Source organism: Chiloscyllium plagiosum, chromosome 3 (genome assembly GCF_004010195.1).
Source record: "Chiloscyllium plagiosum isolate BGI_BamShark_2017 chromosome 3, ASM401019v2, whole genome shotgun sequence".
In the NCBI taxonomy this organism is placed as follows: domain Eukaryota; kingdom Metazoa; phylum Chordata; class Chondrichthyes; order Orectolobiformes; family Hemiscylliidae; genus Chiloscyllium; species Chiloscyllium plagiosum.
In genome coordinates, this window is record NC_057712.1 from 113,662,728 (window position 1) to 113,688,227 (window position 25,500).

The following is a 25,500-nucleotide window of genomic DNA, read 5'->3' on the forward strand; positions in this document are numbered from 1 at the left end:
CAAAGTTTTACCTGCACATCCACGAATATAATTTATTGCATTCGTTGCTCCCGATGCGGTCTCCTCTACATTGGGGAGACTGGACGCCTCCTAGCATCGCGCTTTAGGGAACATCTCCGAGACACCCGCACCAATCAACCAAATCGCCCAGTGGCTCAACATTTCAACTCCCCCTCCCACTCTGCCGAGGATATGGAGGTGCTGGGCCTCCTTCATCGCCGCTCCCTCACCACCAGATGCCTGGAGGAAGAACGCCTCATCTTCCGCCTCGGAACACTTCAACCCCAGGGCATCAATGTGGACTTCAACAGCTTCCTCGTTTCCCCTTCCTCCACCTCATCCTAGTTTCAAACTTCCAGCTCAGCACTTGTCCAACCTGCCTAGCTCCTTTTCCACCTATCCACTCCACCCTCTCCTCCCTGACCTATCACCTTCATCTCTTCCCCCGCTTACCCATTGTACTCTATGCTACTCTCTCCTCACCCCCACCCTCCACTAGCTTATCTCTCCACGCTTCAGGCTCACTGCCTTTATTCCTGATGAAGGGATTTTGCCCGAAACGTCGATTTCGCTGCTCGTTGGATGCTGCCTGAACTGCTGTGCTCTTCCAGCACCACTAATCTAGAATCTGGTTTCCAGCATCTGCAGTCATTGTTTTTACCTTGTTGATATACCACTGGATTGGCTGGCAGCACCCCAACCTTAATGGGAATGAACGGCTATCAATCCTCTAACTATAATAAGTCTTCGCTATGTGGCTGTTTCACCACACAGCTTACCATATCACAAAGTAACTCTCTCCACCCAACTAGAGGCGTTACATCATTATAGTAAAACACTCCCTGAACACTTTAAATGGCAACAGGAAAACGGACTTGTGAAACACTCTATTGGTGCACAGGTGGCAAACATATATATTGTTTAGTGTGAATTATTAATTAAAGCAATTTTCTAGTATATAAAACATTTCTAATGGTGTGCAAATGTGTAGTATCACTATTCAGCTGGAGTTACAAAAGAAGGAATCAAAATCTTGTTTCTGCAACTATCTGATGTTGTTCCATGCTGTCCTGGTTAAGCTTCAAGCACAGTATTTCCAATCGGTAGAAATATGTAATTCTCTGATAATTCAGTTTTGAACTGGATAATATTTCAGGATTAACTTTTCTTATTTGCCATCTCTGAATCAAATTTTCTTTAATCATTTCCAGATAAACAGCTAAAACTCTTAGCTGCCACGAGCACTGTATATCTGATTGGCATGGTCAACTACATAAGTTAATTTATATTTGAATACACAGCAAATGGAAGCTGATTTATTCAAATGTAAACTACCATCAATAATTAGTTCAACGGGTGATTTTAATTCAACAGCAGAAATCATTAAATTAGGTCTTAAACGTTTGTCAGAAAACATATCATCAAAAATTGTTCTTACTGCCAAAATGTGCACTTTCCTAAGGTGGTAACATGCCTGCACATGAAATTAACTTACTCCATCATGAAAGGAGTATTCATGTCTGTTTGTGTGCAATGTTAATTTGTTCAAAAAATAGGCCTCAAATTCATTCTCTGAATAAATCTAAATCATAATGAAAGAGACAAGAATGTATTCCTCTTAAGTGTACAAAAATCTTCTTATAACACTAAGAAATGATATGGAGGTATTCAAGCGGAACAGCTTTCCTCTTTAAATAATTCGCACGATTAGGGAGGAATGTGATTTGGCCAGATCGGAGTTTGAAAAACAATGCAAATCAAACTCAACCAATATCAAAATATGAATCCAGTCACATCAGTTGAGGTTGACTTCTTTATTGAAAAGTGCAGTACAGCAAAACTAACTTTCATATGCATATTCTGCTGCATTTGAAAACAAGGAGCTTCTTAAATCCACCAGGCAGAAAGTCTTGGAACCACCCAGTAGATAATGAAGTCTCCTGGTCCTTAGTCCTGAAGAAGGTAAACAAACTTTCCACCTGTAATCAGATGAAAGAGAACCATTTCAAAATTCTTCATAGAAACCATTCTCCTCCTCTGCTTTCTGGCTGATTAAAATCTTGAGTATAAATGAGAATTGCATGGGTGTGAAGTTGAAATAGAGCTAACTATGTTTCTAGTTTCAGCTAAACAATTCCCTGTTGCAACTGACACTTGCTAATTTACGAATGGAATTTGTGTGTTTGACTTACATATTTCATGTATAATTATACACAGTATCATCCAATGCTCTCCCTCAGACCCAGCCATGTCTGAATGAAGCAGGATGTGATAGTTATATATTTAGCTGCTCAAATGTTTTTGAGCTAAGTGCAAAATTTAAATGGTCATAGATAACTGATATTGTGCTACACAGCACATTTCATTCCAATCACCTACAGAACTGTGTTGATGAAATCCTAGGAATAGGCTATATGAACACCTATTCAAATAATGCACATAGAAGCGTGTGCTATTAGAAGCCAAAGAAGACTTTTAAAATAATGTAATACCAAAAGATGATGTGAAGGACATAGGAATGCTCCCTAATGACTGGATCAAATGTATGCCTCAATCAAGATCACTAAACCAGATAATCTGGTCATTATTATATCAGCATTCGTGGCATCTTGCTGTGTGAAAATACCGGATGGATTTTCCACTTTAGAATAGTGACTATACTAGGAAGTATTTCATTGACTGCAAAGCACTTTGGGAATCCTAAGGTCAAACTCAGCATTTGCAACTGCAAGTTCTTTCATTTCTTTAAAATTTGCATTGCTGTTAAATAAATATGCGAAGATGCACATTATGTGCTAACACGAATGATAAATTTTGAAATAATTTCTGTATCCCTTTAAGTTTTACAGAATTGATATTAGATGTGGATTCAAGTTTGATTCACCAACTTATACAAGTGCATTTCAAAATTACCTGGGTTTAGTGCATTATCCTGATCATAATTTATTGTTTAAAATAAACGAATTGTTTATTCTCGTTGTATTACAAGAGCACGTTCTACCAAGACCATTTCCCAGTTATTCAATTTCCTAATCTAATCGTTGATTGTGAAGCAAGAAAAAAGTTGGATAATCTATTTGGAAATACGCATTAAGTTTTTCATATTAGTCTCTAGTTAATTGCTCATGTTTTATATTTGTTACAGGTCAGCCTTTTTAAGTAATGCTAAGTTGATCCGTATCACAAAAATGTACAATTCTTAAATTAAAATCTATTTATGTCCTAATTTATAGAAATGTTCGACTAAATCTTGCAATAATTTTTTAACATATCCATACAATTTATCTAAATATCCTAACAAATGTTTGTGCAAGAAATTGACGAGTACATAATCAAATAAATTTTCAATTTCGGGTTTCCAATTGGCTAAAAAATTGCATTTAGCCAAACAAAATTCTATCTTGCTCCTCCTTTCAAAACATATGGTGCAAGCAAGCAGAAAAAAAATCATTAATACTTATATAGCATCTTTAATGTAGACAAACATCTCACTGACCTTCTTAGATGCATCATCATAAAAATTGATATCAAATCAAGGAGGATTTTAGAAAAGCTGACAAATAAATATCGTGGCTGAAGCATTAGAATTTATACAGCACTTTAATTGTACAACTTGAGGCAGCTGAAAACATGGCTTCCAATGGTAGAACAAAAGGTGGGTGAAAGTGCATGAAAGACAGAAATTGGAATTTCATTGACCTGATTGTTGATAGAGGAGGTTAGTGAGATGACAGGGTGAGGCCATGAAATCTGAGTAAAGCAAAGGAAGTAATTTAAAGTTTGTTTCCAAAAGAAAAATTTGAAGTATAAAATTACACAGAGATATGGATAAATTAAGGAAATGAGAACATTTGGATTTCTATATAGGCGAGAATGAAATCAAATCTTTGGACCCAGAAAGAATATAGCAGGGTACTTTCTAAATGTGAAAAAACAGAAACGATGGAGGACAAAATGACTTGGGCTCCCAGTACATTATAATTAAAATGTCATGAACAAGTACAGAAAATAATCAAGAACACTAATGAATGCTGCCCTTTGTATCTGGAAGAACAGAATACAAGAGAAAACACCTGGAGAACTGGGAGAAACTCTGGGCACCCGACCTGAGGAAGGTTATATTATTTTGGTGCAGCATAAAAATCTATGGAGAGATTACAAAAACTAATTTATCCTGGAATTTAGAAAGTTGTGCAATGATTTGATCAAAGTTTTGAGAATATTAAGGCAAACATATAGGATAGATTATAAGAAATTATTCCTGCTGATTGGCATGCTAAGGCTGATGTAGGGATGGATTAGTAAAACATTAATCCATCGGGAGAAAGGTTAGGGAAAAATATCCAAATGCAAAAGGGGTTAGATGTTTGAAGTTCTCTTCTGCAAATCACAATTGATCCTAGATTAATTGCTAATTTCAAAATTAATAGCCTGGGGCATTAAGAAAAGGGCACAAAGTCAGGATAGAGATCTGTCACAAATCTGCCATGATCTCTTTTCAAAGATGTAAGAGACTTCAAGGACTAAGTTCTACAGTAGTTTTTATTATAGACTGGTGAATGTGTCATGTTAATGCTCAAATATCTGTACCATCAGACTCTTACCTGTGTGCTGCTGTTGATGACAAATGGTCAAATCTTTGACCCAGTGTGATGCAGAATTAATTAGATTAGGAAAATAGTGAAATACTGATGCAAATCTGAAATTAAAACAGGAAGTTCTGGAGAAACTCAGCATTCTGGAAGGATTACAATAAATTGTGATAACTTTAATTTAACTTTGTTTTAAGACAATATAAAATTAGCAAAGGCAAGAAAATGTTTGGGAAATAAGAGACAATAGGCTGATAAAAAAATTGTATTTTTATATAACTTCACTGCTTTCATATTTATGTTTGTTGCTGTGTGACAAACTGAAACTTTGTGATTTCAGCTTCACTCCAGAGAAATATGTACATAATCTAGGCTGACAATTCAGGATATTGTTGAGGGAGTGCTGTACTACTGAGACTATTTGTACAGCAGTTGAGGCATTGAATCAAGGTGCCCTCTACTCTCTGAGGGGCGTAAAAGATCCCATACCACAATTTGATGAAAAGCAAGGGAGCTAGCTAATATTTAACCTACATCCAATATTCCAAAAGAAATGAATTATTTGGTCATTTTTTCGTTTGGCTGTTTGCGAACTATGCCGTACAAAAAACGAATATACAAAAAACGAAGTTTTAGTAACTAAACTTGCAATTAGATGGCTTATTCTTTCACTCGACATTCACTACAATGCATCATCATTGTAAAATTATTTGCTTTTCAACATGCAACTAACAGATTCTTTCAAACAAAGCCATTTTAGAAAGGAACTGTCTTTGTAATGTATTACATTGTTCCTTACAAATGACACTAATTCATTCCTTACCTCAATCACTAATACACACATACATATATTAAACCATAACCAGAGGATATTTTGTCCATCAGATCTACATACATTTTATCTACATTCAAGTCCAAGTTTAATCCCAAACTTTCAGTTGATTCTCCTGCTATTAAATATCATTTTCCTTTAGCTGATAAACAGGAATGCAATGTTTTAATTTCACATGCAAACCATTTTCTACACAGAGAATAATTCTCTAATTTTTCCCTATGTGATTTATTAACTTCACCTTGTACCATCTTCATATCATTTCACTCACCAGGGGAAATTGCTTTTTCTATTTACCTTCTTAATCTTGGAAACCTCTACCAAATAACTTCTAAACTTCTGTAAGGCCTTCATTTTCTAAAACTACATTCAATGCTGCAAACTTTTATCTCGAGCAATAGCTAGTCAACTAATGCTTCACATTCAGAGATAATGAACTCTGGAGTTGAGGCGGGAGTCACTGGTTTTGACGTCAAGGCTGCATTTTGTAATGAGGACAGCCAGGTGGAATTTGCAGAATGTGAGTTCCCTAATTGTGGCTGTTAATCTGATTCAATCAGGGAGCCCTAACTGACAGATATAACAGGAATGTCAGAGATTCTGTTCACTCAGAGCTGGCTCGGAGGAAACTGGATCAGAGTCAAGGATTTTCCACTTATCAATAAAGGGTGACTTACTGTCCTCTGTGGAGCAATTTCAGTAGTAACAAGATAAAAACATGCTCCTGAAGAACTTTGCTCACAACAATCATCTTTGAGTTGGGGTAAACATTTCTGGTATCATTCCATTATTTGGGAAACAACTTGTTTTAATCCTGCTGTCGAAGACTGGGCCCAGTATGTGGAAAGAATGCATTATCTGTTCCGGGCAAATTACATTGGGGCAGATGAAAAGCAATGAGTAATTCTGACAGCTTGTGGACTTGCAGCTTTTTCAGTTATTAGGAGCCTAAAGAACCCAGAGGCAGCAGTTACTAAAACCTTTCAACAGTTGACAGATTTAGTTGAGGAATATTATGACCCCCAAATCTCCTCTAATTTGGAGTTAAAAATCACATACACCAGATTATAGTCCAACAGGTTTATTTGGAAGCACCTGATGAAGGAGCAGCACTCCAAAAGCTAGTGCTTCCAAATAAACCTGTTGGACTATAATCTGGTGTTGTGTTATTTTTAACTTTATCCACCCCAGACCAACACTGGCTCCTCCACATTATGGCTAATTTTGAGTATTGGTTTTACTCAGCAATTTGAGAATCAGAGAAATCCATATTGGGATTTTTGACTCGGTTAAGATGACTGGCAGAGGCGTGTGAGTTTGGTTTAACCCTTAATGAGATGCTGTGGGACAGTTTGGTACTTGGGATTAAAGATGGAACCATGCAAAAGACTACTCGCTACAATTGAACTTCAGACAGGCACAACAACTGATTTTATCATTGGAAAACATGGCAAGTGGAGCATATGGAGTTACAGGGTATTCCGATGATGACTGTGCACCCTTGCCAGTCCGACTGAGCTTGGGGAATACCACTTGAGAGAAGGCAATTGCATAACCTTACTCGGGACATATACTGAACAAAGGGAATCGAGCCCACAGCAAGACCCCAAAAAACAAAGTCAAGCCTTGGCCGAACGGTAGAAACTTTCTTCAGGACTCGGGCCAGCAAGTCATTGTAGTCACGGCTAATACAAGACTCAAGACAGTAAGAAGTATCCTTTCTAAGATATACACCTACTTGGGAGAAACATCTGGCTTGGAACAGTTAAATTGCCTAGCAACATCTAAATTAGAATCAAAATTAAGTTCATCTGCCCCAATGGTCACCCAGTTCTCATGGAGATCAATACCAGTGTGGCCATTTCAGTGATCGCAGAACCAGTCTTTAACAAAATTCATTCTGGACTCCAACCCTTACCTTTGCACAAGACCTTGGCGACACTGAGCACCTATATCGGATAACCTTTTTAGCTTAAGGGTACACAATTTCGATTTTGGGCTATTATGAGAAGCAGCTGGTTCATTTACTAGTGTCTGCAGTAAAAGGCTTGGGCCCAAGCTTGATGGGGTGAAATTGGTTGAGAAAGATTCATCAAGATTGGCTTAACATTTTTCAATTAGAAAATGGCTGCCAGAGTGAAGTTCTAATTAAATACAGAGAATTTTTTCAGGAAGGTCCAGGGACTATCCACGGAGCCAAGGCCACCTTACATGTTGATGAGGAAGAAAGTTGACAATTCTCCAAGACCCGTTTAATGCCGTTTGCTTTACAGACAAAAGTAAACAGGCATAAGTCGAAAGGTTGGAAAGCAAAGGCATCATCAAACCAGTACTGTTGGAAAATGGGCAGCACTAGTTGTACCAACTGGGAAGCTCGTCGGGTTGGTTCACCTTTGTGGGAATTTTAAACCAACAGTAAACCTCTTTTTGCAACTGGATAAATACCCAATTCCTCAAGTGGAGGATTTATACATAAATCTGGTAGGAGGGCTATGTTCCAGTGTTGGACATAAGCCATGTGAACTTGCAATTGTAGTCAGATGCGGATTGCCAGAAGTATGCTACAATTAATAACCATAAAGGTTTGTACCAATATATGAGACTGCCATTTGGGGTTACAGTCAGCTTGTGCAATTTTCAATGGATAATGGTGAACATTTCACAAGGTCTGCGCCAGGTCACTATTTATCTAGATGATGTGCTAATAACAGGGAAGACCAACAAAGAGCACATAAAGAACTTGGACACAGTCATTAGGTGTTTCTCCCAGGCAGGTGTACACCTTAAAAGGGACAAATGTGTGTTCCAGGTGCCCCAAGTGATCGACTTGGGCTACAGAGTCGACAAGACTGGGTTATAGCCATTGGAAGGATAAAAAAGAATGATCAAGGATGCACTGGCTCCCATGTCTGTACCGGAGCTTAGGTCTTTCCTTGGATTGATGAGTTATTACGGAAATTTCATACATAACCTGGCCTCCATTCTGTCACCTTTGCATCAACTCTTAAAGAAACAGCATAGCCGCACCATAACTTTCAAGGAAGTGAAGAAACAGCTATCATTCTCTCAGGATCCCAAACCAACATGGTGATGATGATGGCACACTATGATTCCAAACAAAATCTGGTATTGACATGCGATTCCTCCTCATATGGCATCGGTAAATTAACTCATAGGTGCAAACAGAGACCTCAAGGTGGTAGAGAGGGGGCAGTCCTTTTTCCAAAGACTCCAAAAGACCAAGTCCACTCCATCAGACCAAGTCAGCTGGACCCACTTGCATGCTGAACGGATGCTGGGTCCCAAGTGAAATGGGAAGTCCAGAAAGGCAGGAAAGTGAGTGATCCTCTGCACTTTGTAAAGCAAAGTGTCACTATCTCCTCTCTACTATCTCAAACACAGAGCCACCACTCACTTTAACTCTTTCACCGCACCCATATCTCACCAAATCTCACAAGCTATAACTCCTTACTGTAAGCATCATGTCAATGCAATTATTCTAACTAAACTTAGTCCCCTTAACCATTTCCTATTCACTTACTGAGGACAACTTACCATCTCTCTTGTTCCTGCAAATTAACTGTTGTTCCATGCACTTCCATCATTCTCAATTCCTCCCTTTGTATCTTTGCAAAGCAATGCCTCATCAGCATCCCACAGACTACATGTAATCCCAAAACTGCTTGCAATTGACTTGCAGAATTGACCTTGGTATTAAATGCCTGCCTAATGTTAATGGTCACAAAAACCCATCTAGTTCACTATTGCTCTTTAGGGACAATCTGCCATCCTTATCCAGTATGGCCTTCATGTGACTCCGGACCGACAGTAATGAAGTTGATTCTTTCCTACTCCCTGATCAATAAATGTTGGCCTACCTAGTGACACCTGCATCTCATGAGTGAACAATAAACTCATTATGGCACTGGAGGTCATGTGGCCCATCAAGTCTCTGCCTGTGCTCCAAACAATTCCTCTGTTCTATCAGCATAACCCATTGGTTTATTTGCTCTAATGTCTATTCAATTTTATTTTAACATAATTTGTAAATACTGCTTCCACTATCTTCCTGGGTTTGGGGGTAGTGTACTGACACGGATAAAGAACTAGTTGGCAGATTAGGAAACAAAGATTAGAAATAAACAGGTCTTTTTCTGAGTGGCAAGTAGTGACTAGTGGGGTACTACAGAAATCAAAGCTTGGACCCAACCTATATGACTGATTTAAATGAGGGAACGAAATTTAATGTTTCCAAGTTCACAGACAATACAAAGCTGAGTGGGAGGGTTAGCTGTGAGGTGGATGCAGTGATACTTCAATGTAATTTGGACAGGTTGAGTGAGTGGAGAAATGCAAAGCAGATGAATATGGATAAAAGGGAAGATATCCACTTTAGTAGCAAAAACATTAAACAACAAACAGATTATCTTAATTGCAATAGATTGGGAAAAGGAATGGTGCAACGAGAGTTGGGTGCCCTTATTCACCAGTCACAAAGTAAGCATGCAGGTGCAGCAGGACATTAAGGCAAATGGCAAGTTGGCTTTCATGCCAAGTGCACAGGGCCTTAGTGAAACCATATGCTGAAATAGTGTACAGTTTTGTTTTCCTTATCGGAGGATGTTCTAGCCATGGAGTGCAGCAAACGTTTACCAGTCTGATTCGTGGAATGGCAGTATTTATGTGTGAAGAGAAGCTGGATTGATTCTCAGCGTCTTATGAGACCACAGTTGTCATAGTCTTAGCAGACCACAGGGCTGCTCTCTCATCAGACAAACAATCAGTGAAGGTTTAACCTGAGGGTCACATGCCTCAGTCAAGGGGATAGGTTGAGGAGAGTCCTTCATGGTAACCTCAGCTAGTGTGGGAATTGAACCCATGTTGTTAGTATCACTTAGTATTGTAAACATCTAGCCATCTGAGCTGGCTTCCAATTAGCATTATATTCACTAGAGGGGAGATCTCATAGAAGCCTATAACATTCTAACAAGACTAGCCAGGATAAACACAGGAAGGAGGTTCCTGATTACTAGGAGTCTAGTTTAAGAGTATAAGATAAGTTATTTAGGACTGAGATGAAGATAAACCTCTTCACCCAGTGTTTTCAAAAAGTGGAGTTAAATATAGCTCTTCGGGCTAAAGGGATCAGAGCACATGAGGAGAAAGCTGGAACAGGGACTGAGTTTGATTGTATGGTAGGCTCAAAGGTCCAAAAGACCTACTTCCACTCATGTTTTCTACTGAGGCAGAGTGTTTCAGGTCATTATGACTCAGTGTGGAAAGCAGGGAAAATCTGAACTTGTACAGCCATCTTCAATACATACATCTCAGTTCTATGTGTTTCTTTATACCACTTATTTAAATCATTGCTGTCAATTTTCCTCCTAAAATGTAATTTTTAATATTTCTCTATTAAGTATTATCTGCAATGTGCGTGATTGGCCAATAGTTCTAGAAATCCCAGCAGTACCAGAATTCAGCATAAGTGCTACTTTGACCATAAGAAATCCAATGATGAACATCAATGTTGTCCAGAACCACAGGTCTGGAGGGTTTTTTGGCAGAAACATTTAAAAACATTAGTGAGATGTATCATCAATTCAAGATGTGCTCCTGGTTACCTACCCTTTTGTTTTGCAACCTGTTGTTCCTCTCAAAAAGTTCAAAAAGATGGTTCTCCTTGAACATCTCAAAAGCAATGAAGGATGGGCAACAAATGCTAACCTAGACACTTGCATCCCTTGAAGTATAAATTTAAAACAAATGGAGTTTGGTTGCAAACAGCTATGATTGGATGGAATGGTAGTTCAGGCTTGATGTGTTAAAAGGTTTACTACTCTATTTAAATCACTGGAGTGCTTTGTCAAATTCCAGGTGATTGCCATTTGTTGCATAAAAAACACAGCCCCTCACATTCCCCTTGGATCTTTATAGAAAAGCTTTACCTTGTTTCCCAAGTCCTTGTATTATATTTGAATGGGAATACTATTTCCTAGCCTATCTTGTTCCAATGGGTCATACATTTCTATATTTCTTTCAGAAAAACTCGAGTACATTAATTCATGTTATTTTGTATAAACATCACATACCAATGAGGATCATCAGGTAGTTTTCGTGCTCATATAAAACACATTATTCAGAAGTTTATTAGTTTCCATTCTAGTGTTAAAAGCTTGCAAATAGTAAAATATGGAGATTCACCACCCCCCTCCTCCCCCCCAAAAAAATCAAGTTTTATGCAGAATACCAGTTTTACTTGGAATAAGATGAGAAGTCAATGAAGAGATTTTTAAAGACCAGTTAAGCAAAATGACAACCTATAATAATTTACTCAGCCTAAATCTACATGTAAGGAATCCACCAAACCAATAATGCTGTCACAAAGATCAGGTTTGTGGTTCCCAAACTTTTTGCTAATGTACTATTAAACTATGCAAAATTATACTTGCTGGTCTAATCCGACGTCATAGCATAACTGCACTCAATATTACACAAGATGATCATGTACTAGTTGTAGATAAAAGGGAATTGCTGAAGTAGAAAGGCTGATATTTGGATTAAGGTATTACTGAGGCATTTTTTAAGTGAAGCCCCTGAAGTTACAATTGTTATATATAAAACACTAGACAAGGCTTTTTCTGACCTGTAGAAACAAGGTCTAAATACATGTTTTAAATTTAAATTATGTGGCTTAAAATATAAATATACACTGTGCGTTCTTGTGTATATTCTGCAAAGCAATGTTTATAGATAAGCTATCTTCGTGGCATACAGCTGAACAAAATATTGAAGTTGTATTATTAGTTACATTCTCTGCTCAATTTGATAGCTAGGACAGCAAGTGAAAATTCTGTCCTGAACAGTATTTGAAAAGATGCTTACTGTAAACATAATCTAAAAAGCTGAAAACAGTGTACATTTCACTCCAAAACACAACTGCGTTCCTATTCCCATGTACAACTACTTTATTAGTTTTCTGGCTTTAGATACATATCCACTTGCAATTAAGCATAGGTGATTGACCAATTAGTTTACTTCTTTCCAGTTTGTGTGTGTGAAAGGTCCAGAGTTTTATATGTTAACTACTCTATAATAACCAAAAACCATCTACATCTGTCTTAAATGGGCAAGCAGTTATTTTTAAATCATGACCCCCTAGTTCTGGATTTTCCCACAAGAGGAAATATCCTTTCCACATCTACCCTCAGGCTCTTACATGTTTCAATTAAGTTCCTGAAGAAGGGCTTATGCCCGAAACGTCGATTCTCCTGTTCCTTGGATGCTGCCTGACCTGCTGCGCTTTTCCAGCAACACATTTTCAGCTCTGATCTTCAGCATCTGCAGTCCTCACTTTCTCCTCCATGTTTCAATTAAGTCAGTCACCTCCGACTTTTCTGAGTTTCAGAGGATAAATGTTGAGCCTACTTATCCCTTCCTCATAAGGTATTCTACTCATTCCAGGTATTAGTCTAGTAAAATCTTTCTGAACGGTTTACAATGCATTAACATTCTTCTGTAAGTACAGTGGCCAGTACTGTGAACAGTACTCCAGCTGTGGTCTCAGCAATGCCATATATAACAAAAGCATAACCTCCCTACTCTTGCATTCAATTCCCTCGCAATAATACATAACATTCTATTAACTTCCTTGATTACATGCTGTACCTGCATACCAACCTTCTGTGATTCATGCAGTAGGATACCCAGATCTCTCTGTATCTCAAAGTTCTGAAATCACTCATCATTTAAATATGTACCTTTTTTAATGTTTGTCAATTTCACATTTTCCCACATAAGACTTCGTTTGCCAGATCTTTGCCCACTCACTTGACTTGTGTATAACCCTTTGTAGGTCATTATGTCCTTTTCACAACTCATTTTCCTACCTATTTTTATCATTAGCAAATTTAGCTACCATAACTTTTGTCCCTTCATCCTAATCGTTGAGGCCCGAGCACTGACCTCTGTCGCACATCACTCATGATATCCAGCCAGCCTGAAAAAGATCAATTTATTCCTACTCTGATTCTTTTAGCTAGCCAATCTTTAATCCATACCAATTTTTTAGCCCAACACCATGAGCTTCTATTTTCCACAGTAACCTTTGATATGGTACTTTATCAAACTCAATAAATTCTTGTGCTTTGTTCTTCATTATCTACACTTACCTCAGACTCAAAGTTCCTCTCCTTCTCAGAGGACTGAGATTTTTTTCGTTATTTACTTAGAATTAGTACGGAAAACTAAACAGGAAGGTTATAAGGATTTTTTAGGCAGATTAGTAGATGTAATTGTTCAAATGGAGTCAAAACAGCTGTTCAGAGAATTAAATTAACTCAGAGGAAACAGTAAGAAGAAATCGAGGAAATGTGGCAGCACAACATTTTACGCTGCTAGCATGGAGCAGAGGAGACGTGGAAACTGGCCCAGTAGGGAGCCAAATTATTATATTTTTTAAATGTGAAACACTATAAACCAGAATTATAGATGCAGTGACACCATATTGTAGCTGTTCAGAGTTCCAAGGTCAATTAAGGGTGGACAATAAATTCTTGACATCAAAGCTTACATTCCAAAACTGAATAATAACAATTGCAAATAATATTATAAAGAACAATGGAGTTGGAAGTACAACCCATTTCTTGTGACTTCTGATGAACGTATACCTGTTTGCAGTCTATCACCTCACACCATGTGTGATTACTCAGGTCAAGATTAGCTTTTGGAACAGTTTGGAATGGTGAGGTGAGAGTGATTGCCTTTGACGTCAATTTATCCAAGCGTGGCATCAAGTAGTTCCAGCAAAACTGGAGTCAATAGGAATCAATAAAAACTCTGTTCTGGGTGAAGTCATACCTCGCACAAACGAAGGGGTTGTGGCTGTTTGAGGTCACTCACCTCAGCTCCAGGATAATTTGGCAAGTGTTCCTCAGGGTGTGTCCTAGGCCTAACCATTTTCACTGATTCATCAATGAGCAAGCCACCATCGTAAGGCAGAAGTGGCGACGATCATCGATGATTGCACAATGTTCAGCATTATTCACAACTCCTCAGATACTGAAACAGTCCATGTCCAAATACAGCAAGAGCTGGACAATATCCAAGTTTGGGCTAACAAATTGGCAACTAACATTTGTTGCACAAAGGTATCACGTAATGACCATCTCCAACAAAAGAGAATAAAACTATTGTCCTTTGACATTCAATGGCATTACTATCCCTGAAATCCCTACTGTTAAAGTATTTGGGGTTACTACTGACCACAAACTGATCTGAACTAGTATATAAATACAATGGCTTTAAACCAGGTTACAGGTTAAGAGTAAAAATAAAAGGTTAAGAGTCCTGCTGTGAGTACTCACCTCCTGATTCCCCAAATAATGTCCACAAGGCACAAGTCAGGAGTGTGTTTTGGAGTGCACCATACCTATAGAAACACTTAAGAAGCTTGACATCAGGCCAGTTGATTGGCACTATATCCACAATCTAGGCGACAGCCTAGTGGTATTATTGAGAGGCTATTAATCCAGAAACTCAGTGAATGTTTTGGCGACCCAGGTTCAAAGCCATGGCAGATGGTAGAATTTGAATTCACAAAAAATTGGAATTAAAAATCTTTTGATGACTATGAAACCATTGTCAATTGTTAAAAAACGCATCTGATTTACCAACATTCTTCAGGGAAGGAAATCTGCCATCCTCAACTGGTCTGGCCTACATATGATTCCAGCAATATAGCTGACTCTCAATTCTCATTTGGGCTGGTCTATTAAGCCATTCAGTTGTATCAGTCGCTGCAAAGTTTCAATAAAGGGAATGAAACCAGATGGATCTAGCATTAGCCTAGGCATCCGAAAAGACAGCGGCAGAAACAGCCTGGTCGAATCGGCAAAGTCGCTCTTACCAACATATGGGGGCTAGTGCCAAACTGTGGAGAGCTGTCTCACAGACGTGTCCAATACAGTCATACTCAGAGAATCATACCTTACAGACAATGCCCCAGACACTATCAACACATGTCCTGTCTCAATGGCAACATAGATTCAGCAGAGGTGGCAGCAGTGGTATTTTTAAGAGGGAGTTGTCCTGTGAGTCCTCAACATTGACTCTGAACCCCATGAAGTCTCATGGCTTCAGGTTAAACATGGGCAAGGAAACATCCTGCTGGTTACTGTCTACCGTCTTCCCTTAGTTGATGAATCAATCCTTCTCCGTGTTGAGCAACACTTGGAGGGAGCACTGGGGGTGGCAAGGGTGCAAAATGTACTCTGAATGGGGAATTTAATATCCACCACCAAGAGTGGTTCAGCAGCAGCATTACCAATTGAGCTGGTCGGGTCCTAAAGGACATAGCTGCTAGATTTGGTCTCCGCCAGGTGGTGAGGAAAACTGTTAGATGGAAAAACATTCTTGACCTCATCCTTGCCAATTTGCCAGCTGCAGATGCATCTGTCCAAGACAGAATCAGTAAGGGTGACCACCACACAATTTTTGTGAAGATGAAATCCTGCCTTCACTTTGAGAAAATCTTCCATTGTTTTGTGTGGCATTATCACTGTGCTAAATGTAACAGACGTCAAACAGACTGAGTAACTCAAGACTTGGCAGCTATTAGGCACTTTTGGTAATCAAAAGCAGTAAAATTGTACTCCAGCATAATCTGCAACAGAATGGCCTAGTGTATCCTCCACTCAACCATTACCAATGCAGAGTGCAGGAAAGGATGCCTGGAGCAGCAGTAGGAATAGCTAAGCATGAGGTGTCAAACTGGTGAAGTTATCAAACAGGGCTACATGAATGTCAAGCACCATCAGCAACAAATGATAAACAGAACTAAGCAATCTCACATCCAGCGGATCAGATCTGAGCTCTGCAGTCCTGACACATCCAGTTGTGAATGATGATCAATACTTAAACAACGCACTGGAGAAGAAGGAATCTCCACAACTATCCCCATCCTCAATGATGGAAAGGTCTAATACATCAGTTCAAAATATAAGGCTAATACATTTGCAGCAATCTTCAGCCAGGAGAGCCAAGTGGATGATCCATCTCAGCCTTCTCCCCAACATCACTGATACCAGTCATTAGCCAATTCACTTTACTCCACTTGCTATCAAGAAATGGTTGGAGGAACTGGATACTGCAAAGACTATGGGCCCTGACAACATTGTGGCAACAGTACTGAAAACTTGTACTCCAGAACTTGCTGTTTCCATAACGAAGAATGGTTCCAGTACATTATAACACTGGCATCTACCAAACTGTGGGAAATTGCTCAGTCATACCGTGTACACAAAAATGCAGGACAAATCCAATATGGGCAATTACTGTGCCAATTACTGTCTACACTCAATCAACAGCAAAGTGATGGAAGGTGAATCAACAGTGCTATCAAACAACATCTATACAGCAATAACCTTCTCAGTGACACCCAGATTGGGTTCTGCCAGGGCCATTCAGCTCCTGACCTCATTACAGCCTTAGTTCAAACATGAACAAAACAGCTGAATTCCAGAGACGTGAGTATCAACTGCATTCAACTGAGGTTTGGCATCCAGCAAAACTGGAATCAATGAGTATCAGGACAAACTCTCTGCTGGTTGGAGTCATTCCTGGCATGAAGGAAGATGGTTGTGGTTGTTGGAGGCCAGTCATTTCAGCTCCAGGTCATCTGTGGAAGACTTCTTCAGAGCAGCATCCTCGGCCCAAGTGTCAGCTAATGTTTGTCGATGATTGCATAATGTTAACAGCATTTGCAACTCCTCAGTTACTGAAGCAGTCCATGTTCAAATGCAACAAGATCCTGACAATAATCAGACTTGGGCAGATAAGTAGGAAGTAACATTTGCACCAAACAAATCCCACGCAATGACCATCTCAAATAAGAGACAATCTAGCCACTGCCCCTTGACATTCAATGGCATTACCATCACTGAACGCCCCCACTACCAACATCCTTGGAAATGCCATGACCAGAAACTCAACTGGGTATATAAACAGTGGCTACAAGAGCAATCAGAAGCTAAGAATACTGCAGCAAGTAACTTATTTCTTGAATCCCGAACATCTGCCCATCATCTCCAAGGTACAAGTCAGGAGTGTGATGGAATACTCCCCACTTGCCTGGATAGGTCCAGCTCCAACAAGAGTCAATAAGCCTGACACCATCCAGGACAAAGTAGCACCTGTTTGGCACCACACCTACAAACATCCACTCCCTCTACCAACAACGCTCAGGAACAGCAGTGTATGCTATCTGCACTGCAGACATTCACCAAAGATCCTTAGACAGCACCTTCCAAACCCACGACCACTTTCATCTAGAAGGACGTCAGCTTATACACCATCACCATCTGCAAGTTCCCATCTAAGCCACTCAGCATCCTTGGAAAATATCATTGTTCCTTTGCTGTTGCTGGGTAAAATTCTAGAATTCACTACCTAAGGGAATTGTGGGTCAACCCATGACACATGGATTGCAGCAGTTCAAGAATGCAGTTCACCACCCCCTTCTCAAGGGCACTTAGAGATAGGCAATAATTGCTGGTTAGCCAGCGCTGCCCTCATCTCACAAATGAATTTTTAAAAATGCCCTCCAGAACTAAGATTCGGTACCAACAATGTAAACTATCCAAAATATGTACTGCAGAAATTCACCAAGGCTCCTTTAGATGCACCAGCACCTTATAAACCCACAACCACTATTATTAAGGACTGAATCTATAGGAGAATGCATACACACTTGCAAATTTCCCTCCAAGCCATTCACCATCCTGACTTGGAAATATTGCCTTCAGCATCGCTGGGTCAAAATTCTAGAATTTCCTTATAATCTGCATTGTGGGTCAACCTACAGCACATGAACTACAACCAGTTCAAGAAGGCAGCTCACCACCACCTTCTTAAGAGTAACTAGCATTAGGCAATAAACGCCAGCAACACCCACATCTCATGAGTCAATAAAAAAAGTGCATAATCTGTGTTTCAATCAGTTATACTCTTGCCTCTGTATTAGAAAACTGTTAAAGCCCCACTCCAGAGATGAGCATAAAAGTTCAACTGCAACACAGAGGCTGTGCTGCACTGACAGAGGTATTATCTTTTTAATGAGCCCTTCATCTGGGTCCATCTTCTTTCTTCAGAGTGTAAAACATTCCATGCCACCATTTCAAAAGATGAGATTTATCCTCAGTGCCCTGGCTAATATCACAAAAAAAAGACAATCTGATTAATATGATATTGCTGAGCATAGGAGCTGTCTGCATTGTCTGTGGAGCATTTTGGAGTGTCAGGGTTATAAAAGGCTGTGTACAAATAAATATTTTCCATTCAACAGTGCTGTTAAGTAGCTGGTGGCTTCAGTATCTTGCTTGGGGCAGCAATACGTAGTGTAATTGATCAAATTATTTTGATTAACCGGAGATAATTTAGTTGTCAGTCAGCGTTGAATACTTTTCTCTGCCTAAATGAGTTTGGCGGAGAACAAAACTGGTTAGTGATGATATCAGCCTGAACTAGATATATACTGTTCATAAAGAGACAACATAGCAAAATAGGTCAGCCATATCAAATCTGCCAATGTTGCACACTTATCTCTTATACCCCATACTAAGGACCACTGTTATTTTGTGTGCTATTGATTTTTCAACAAGTTAAATGTACACTCAGATTCTGAGCTTCTTTTGGAGGTTGAAAATTTGACTATTTCAAATACTGAAATCAGGTTCGCACATTCACCAGTTCTGTCCTACAGACACTAAGCTGCTAAGAATCATGAGATTGGTATAAATTCAGATGCAAAGCGAGAGATGGATTCTTTCCAATGCTGCATTCCAGTGGGTTACCAAGAACTATGGGCCCTTTAAAGTGGATATATATCAATAAAAAACAGGGGTCTTTTCTATACTGTTGCACTTTCAGTCGCTGTTGATCCATCAACTTTCATAATGCTGAGAAAACTTACACCAAGTTAGTATGACTGCAACATGCATGGTCAGGCACCAGTGCCTGAATAACAAACATCCAAATAGCTTTGATTTGGAACTGGAATTCATTGTCAAATAAGTTTGGCACTGGAAAAGCACAGCAGGTCAGGTAGCATCCGAGGAGCAGGAGAATCAACGTTTCGGGCATAAGCTTATTCTTGATGAAAGGCTTATGCCCGAAACATCAATTCTCCTGCTCCTTGGATGCTGCCTGCACTATGCTTTTCCTACACTACACTTGTGACTCTGATCTCCAGCATCTATAGTCCTCAATTTCTCCTAATTGGAATTCACTGCATAATTTTAATTGCTAATCATATTTTTGCATTCATTTGTTTTTCTCAGGGAAACAAATATTGCATAGATTGAGGATTTGGACATCTGTAGCCAAAGTACACCAAGACAATCTCAGCCTCATATACAGTTATAATGAAATCTTTGCCAAGAAAAAAAAATCAAGTTACATTCATGTTTTGTACGTAATTTTGCATATCTCATGATCTCGTATTCAACTAATATCATGGACTGGGAATTACTAGTAACCCAGCACTCGACACCAAAACCACTCATTAACAACTAATATTGTGTGGTCTCATGTTAAACTTTGAAGATCTTCACTCAACTTTATGATTTGGGATGTCCCAGATAGTCTGGCTGCATTCAGGAAACAAAAACAATAAATTACTTTCAATTCATAAAGCCACGAACTATGTCAAGCCAGTGGATTTGATTGCTTTAGAACATTATCTTCTGACTGCTAGGGGCTAAATGGCACTTAATAATTAATTCAGCATCAGAGATACTATACATACATTTAAAAATTAAGACCAATTTCCTGTTTTGTAAGAGGTTACTCAATTAATTCTACTTCTTTGACATGTATAATTTTAGATGTCAATTGTTACATTGATTGTAGTTTACAAGCTCAGCCTACTCTCCAATCGAGAACAGTACCAGGTCAAATATTACTGTTTGAATTGTTGAGATTAATCTTGGCTACAAAACCTTGATGGGTGGTACGGTGGCATAGTGGTTAGCGCTGCTGCCTCTCAGAGCCAGACAGCGGGTTCAATTCCAGCCTCAGGCAACTGTGTGGAGTTTGCACTTCTCCCAATGTCTACGCGGGTTTCCTCCAGGTGCTCCAGTTTCCTCCCACAGTCCAAAAACGTGCAGGTTAAGTGAACTGGCTATGCTAAATTGCCCATAGTGTTAGGTGAAGGGGTAAATGTAGGGGAATGGATCTGGGTGGGTTGCTCTTCGGAGGGTCGGTGTGGACTTGTTAGGCCGAAGGGCCTGTTTCCACACTGTAAGTAATCTACTGTTGGGATTTTTGTTTTAAAGGCTTGCTTTTGGACTTGGAAGATGGAAACTCACTGAAACTGGGTGAAGATGGGACAGTTCTGAAGTAGGTATTTAAGTTTTTAGATTTGTAATATTATCTCTGCCTCGAAATAGAGAGGAGCACATCTTCACGGAAATCACAGATATGCAAAGCTATTGGGTAGTTATTGTGGGGAGATAAGTTTCCTAAATATTGGAAAAGTTAATGTTGGAGTTAAGTGAAAGGAGGGAGAAGAATTCCTGGCATGTGTTTAGCAGAATTCCTTGTATAGCATGTTACTTTATTATGTGTTAGTGGTTCAGACTGAGTGCATGTGGATCATTTAGCTAACAATGATAATAGTGCCATAAAGTTTAGATTAGTAATGGAGAAGATCAATGGACAATTTAATGTAGAACATTGAAATTAGGAAAGGACTAACTTCAGTGAGCTGTAGAGATAATATCAGTGCCTGAGTTTCCCTTTTTTGTTCAAGAGATTTGTTTATGGGATGTTAGTATATTAGAACAGTAGTAATTACTTAGTAATAGTTACTGCATCTATTATTCTGTTGAGTTCCCAAAGGCTTTAGGTTGTTCTAAATTCCTCCTTCTATGGTTGTATTTTAACTCCAGTATTTAAATTGTTTCACTTAACGTCGAGTAGTTTGACCAGTCGCATTGCATCTGGAACAGGCAATTTGCCTTTAAAAATAAGAGAAGTTTAGGGTCTAAGCTACTTTCTTAAAATATTGAGGGGATCTGGTCTGATCCATCACAGGGTGTACCTACAGCGCATGGACTGCAGCAGTTCAAGAAGGCAGTTCATCTCCACCTTCTCAAGGACAACTAGGAATAGGCAATAAATGCTGGTCCACCCAACCAAGCTTGCAATTCAAGTAACGAATCGAGAATTAAAGGTTATCATTACTGACACAATCATCAATAGCTTTAAACATCCATTTGGTTGTCCTTGTGGACAGGGTATCTGTTGTTGTTACCTGACCTGACTGTGACCTCAGAGCCACAGCGATGTGATTGTCTCTGAAATGACTTAGAGTCATAGAGATGTACAGCATGGAAACAGACCCTTCGGTCCAACCAGTCTATGCCGACCAGATATCCCAACCCAATCTAGTCCCACCTGCCAGCACTCGGCCCATATCCCTCCAAACCCTTTCTACTCATATACCCATCCGAATGCCTCTTAAATGTTGCAATTGTACCAGCCTCCACCACTTCCTCTGGCAGCTCATTCCACACACGTACCACCCTCTGCGTGAAAAAGTTGCCCTGTAGGTCTCTTTTATATCTTTCCCCTCTCACCCTAAACCTATGCCCTCTAGTTCTGGACTCCCCGACCCTAGGAAAAAGACTTTGCCTATTTACCCTATCCATGCCCCACATAATTTCATAAACCTCTATAAGGTCATCCCTCAGCCTCCAACGCTCCAGGGAAAACAGCCCCAGCCTGTTCAGCCTCTCCTCGTAGCTCAGATTCTCCAACACTGGCAACATCCTTGTAAATCTTTCTGAACCCTTTCAAGTTTCACGACATCTTTCCGATAGGAAGGAAACCAGAATTGCACGCAATATTCCAACAGTGGCCTAACCAATGTCCTGTACAGCCACAACATGACCTCCCAACTCCTGTACTCAATACTCTCTCCAATAAAGGAAAGCATACCAAACGCCTTCACTATCCTATCTACCTGCGATTCCACTTTCAAGGAGCTATGAACCTGCATTCCAAGGTCTCTTTGTTCAGCAACACTCCCTCGGACCTTACCATGAAGTGTTAGAGCAAGCTACTTGTTGAGGAGAGATGTGATTGATGTACGCCAAATTATAATAGGTCTAGATAAAGTAGATTAAGAAAGCGGTTTTCCCTGAGAGTCGGAGGCTGAAGGGTGACTTTATAGAGGTTTATAAAATCATGAGGGGCACGGGTAGGGTAAACAGACAAGGACTTGTCCCTAGGGTGGGGGAGTCCAGGTGCTGGCAGGTGGGACTTGATTCATTTGGGATATCTGGTCGGCATGGACAAGTTAGACTGAAAGGTCTGTTTCCGTGCTGTACATCTCTTATGACTCTAATAAAATGTAGTGCTGTGATCAACAACCAGACTGCTTCAGGATGGTTATGATACATTAGTACTGAGTGTAAATAATGAGCATGAAAAGACAAGTCCAAATGGATTAAAAGTGAAATTGTATTTAATGATGTCAAAGATTGAGACCTAATTGTCATTTTGTTTTCCTGATATTACAACTGTCAACAGCTCCATTTAGCAGAATTAAGTACTGCTGTAGTTAGTAATAGCAGTAACCTCTGGCACAATCCATAACAGGTGCTTAGGCAGAGTCCATTTCATTTACTTCAATATTTGGCTGCACTTGTGTTACTCTGTGAATCTGCACTTACCAAAAGACCTCTCAGCTTTGTGTCAAACATCTCTTCTTAGGAACAAGAATTCACTCAGCAGTCAACTAAAGAACAAGTCGTCTTAATGGAATGTAGAGATTAAAATGAATTAATCAATCATAAAGTCTTTATGTAACAAACTACAAAGAAAAACATGGCCTAACTTAACCTCATTTGTCACTACAACCAATTTACTGTTACAATTTAAAACTTTAAACAACTACCCAATTAAAAAGTCTGTAATCTGAAACACCAACATGTCTATAATTCATAAAAGATACCCATTTCTTTGGTCATTAAATAGAAACTCAATGGTATGAAATGTCCATTCATAATAATGTCTTTATTTTGTTTCCCACCACAAAGATCTTGCTTATAAATTCAGTTCTTACCATATAGTAATGCAACTAACTAGGCTACAAGTGTTCATTTGACTGAAACTAGAAGAAAGCCTTGGAGGTGCGGCTAACTTTTGACAAGGAAATATAGTGAAAAATGTTACAAATACAGCTAAAACATCTTGATCTGTAGTGGATTTGACCTTTCATCTTAATGAAGCTGTTTGCTACTTTTCATTCAAGATGAAAAGGGAAATCCAAACACTGATACTTGCCTATAAGCACTACACATTAATCTGTAGAGGTCAGTTATATGATCAAAGGGAAAACCATGTGTTATTGGCAAACTTGAGAATGATCCATCTCACATGAAAATTCTAACAATATTTTTTGTTAACTGAAAAGACAAATGTGTCCACAGAGAAGCTGCTACATACATCTCCAGAAATGACTGCTGAAACAAAATCAAAATCTAAGAAGTGCAACTGAATTCTACGACTACTACAAAATGTTTTGAGAATTCAAATAAGGCATCAAAAGGAGTTCTTGAAGGTGGATTTTAACAATATTCTAATTCTTCCATTCATCTGCGTACTCACTTGAAATTATTTATTATTTGTCATTTTTGCCAGAGTTTCACATCATGGAACACCAATCTGGAATTCAAACTAAAAACAAAAATCACCCATGTAATTTATGTGATCCTTCACTAAAATAAAAAAAAACTTTTGTTTTTTTGTCTGGGAATTAACACTTAATAATTTAAGACGGTTTTGCAAGATTGTATCCTGAATCATAAGAGCAGGGATAAGTGTTATGGCCTTATCTAATCACGTTGCAGGTTATTCAGAGTCTTGAAGTGTCATGCAAAGATATTTCAACTTCAAAGCTGAAAATTCAACACTAATAATCTTTATTTTGTAACAATTAGCTAACATTGTACATTGTTTAAAAGTACTATGAACATAAACAATGTAAGGTTTTAAATTAAATGAGTTTGAAGCATTTAACATGAATCTACAGTGACACATGCATGCTTACATTGTCTCATTCCAGTAACTGTTCCTTGAGAATTTTCTTTTCTGTGGAAGCATTGAAATGACTTGGTATGATTTCACACTTTATAGACGAATAACTGTGATACTGAATCTTACTCCAACGTCTTTGTAGAATCCCAAGTGGCTAAGAAAATTATCTAATAAGCAAAAAAATCTTTATAAATAATATTATTAAGAATATGAAAAAGGCTAATGATGAATAGCAGTAAGAACAGTCTAACGATAGGCAAGATCAAGGCAGCAAATTCACATTCATGATGAAGTTCTGCAGGTGTTCCTGTAATGTCCACCAGAAATTAGCAACAACAGAACTGATAATATACACAAGTGCATATTTTCTTTATCTTGGATTTTACTTATCTGGCTGTAATACAGATAATGATCGATATGGGAAGTAAGAGGTATACATTTAAGAAGCCTAGTACTAGAATGAATGGATTGATGTTTGCTTCGATTATCAGGAAATGGTGTATACATTTGCAGGAAAGATCAAACAACAAGTAGCATTGGTCTTTCATATCTTTCAAACAGAATAGTGGAAAGATATAAATAATTAAATAGGGATAGGATGTCCACCCAAGGATCTTGCTGAGCAGGGATAAGTGCTTTGGCCTTATCTAATCATGCTGCAGGTTATCCAGAGTCTTGAAGTGTCAAGCTTGGGACCAAGAAAAAAAATTTAATTGACAAAAAAGAACTTCAGAAAACTTCAGAAGTTAACCAGCAAAGATGTAAATAATAAGATCACACTAAATGTTACAAGAGTCATAGAGATGTACAGTGAGGAAACACATCCTTCAGTCCAACTTGTCCACGTTGACCAGATATCCTAAATTAATCTAGTCCCATTTGCTAGCACATGGCCCATATCCCTCTAAACTCTCCCTATTCATACAACCATCCAGATGCCTTTTAAATGTTGTAATTGTACCAGCCTCTACCATTTCT

At 38.9% G+C, this 25,500-nt stretch overlaps 1 protein-coding gene and 1 long non-coding RNA gene across 4 annotated transcripts in view; both read right to left on the reverse strand.

Annotated features, from left to right (window-relative positions):
- The window catches only part of slc22a16 (solute carrier family 22 member 16), a 100,903-nt gene that overhangs the window by 49,007 nt on the left and 26,396 nt on the right, over positions 1-25,500 (reverse strand). The gene's annotated exons all lie outside the window — the stretch shown is intronic.
- LOC122548451 lies at positions 1,800-25,372 on the reverse strand. 3 transcript variants are annotated; one of them, XR_006311238.1, is made up of 4 exons: positions 24,536-25,372; positions 24,094-24,162; positions 23,157-23,237; positions 1,800-1,979 (listed from the first exon to the last, which is right to left on the reverse strand). It is a non-coding gene; the product is annotated as an uncharacterized LOC122548451 (long non-coding RNA). The 3 variants fall into 3 exon arrangements; XR_006311240.1 differs by lacking the exon at positions 23,157-23,237; XR_006311239.1 differs by lacking the exons at positions 23,157-23,237; positions 24,094-24,162.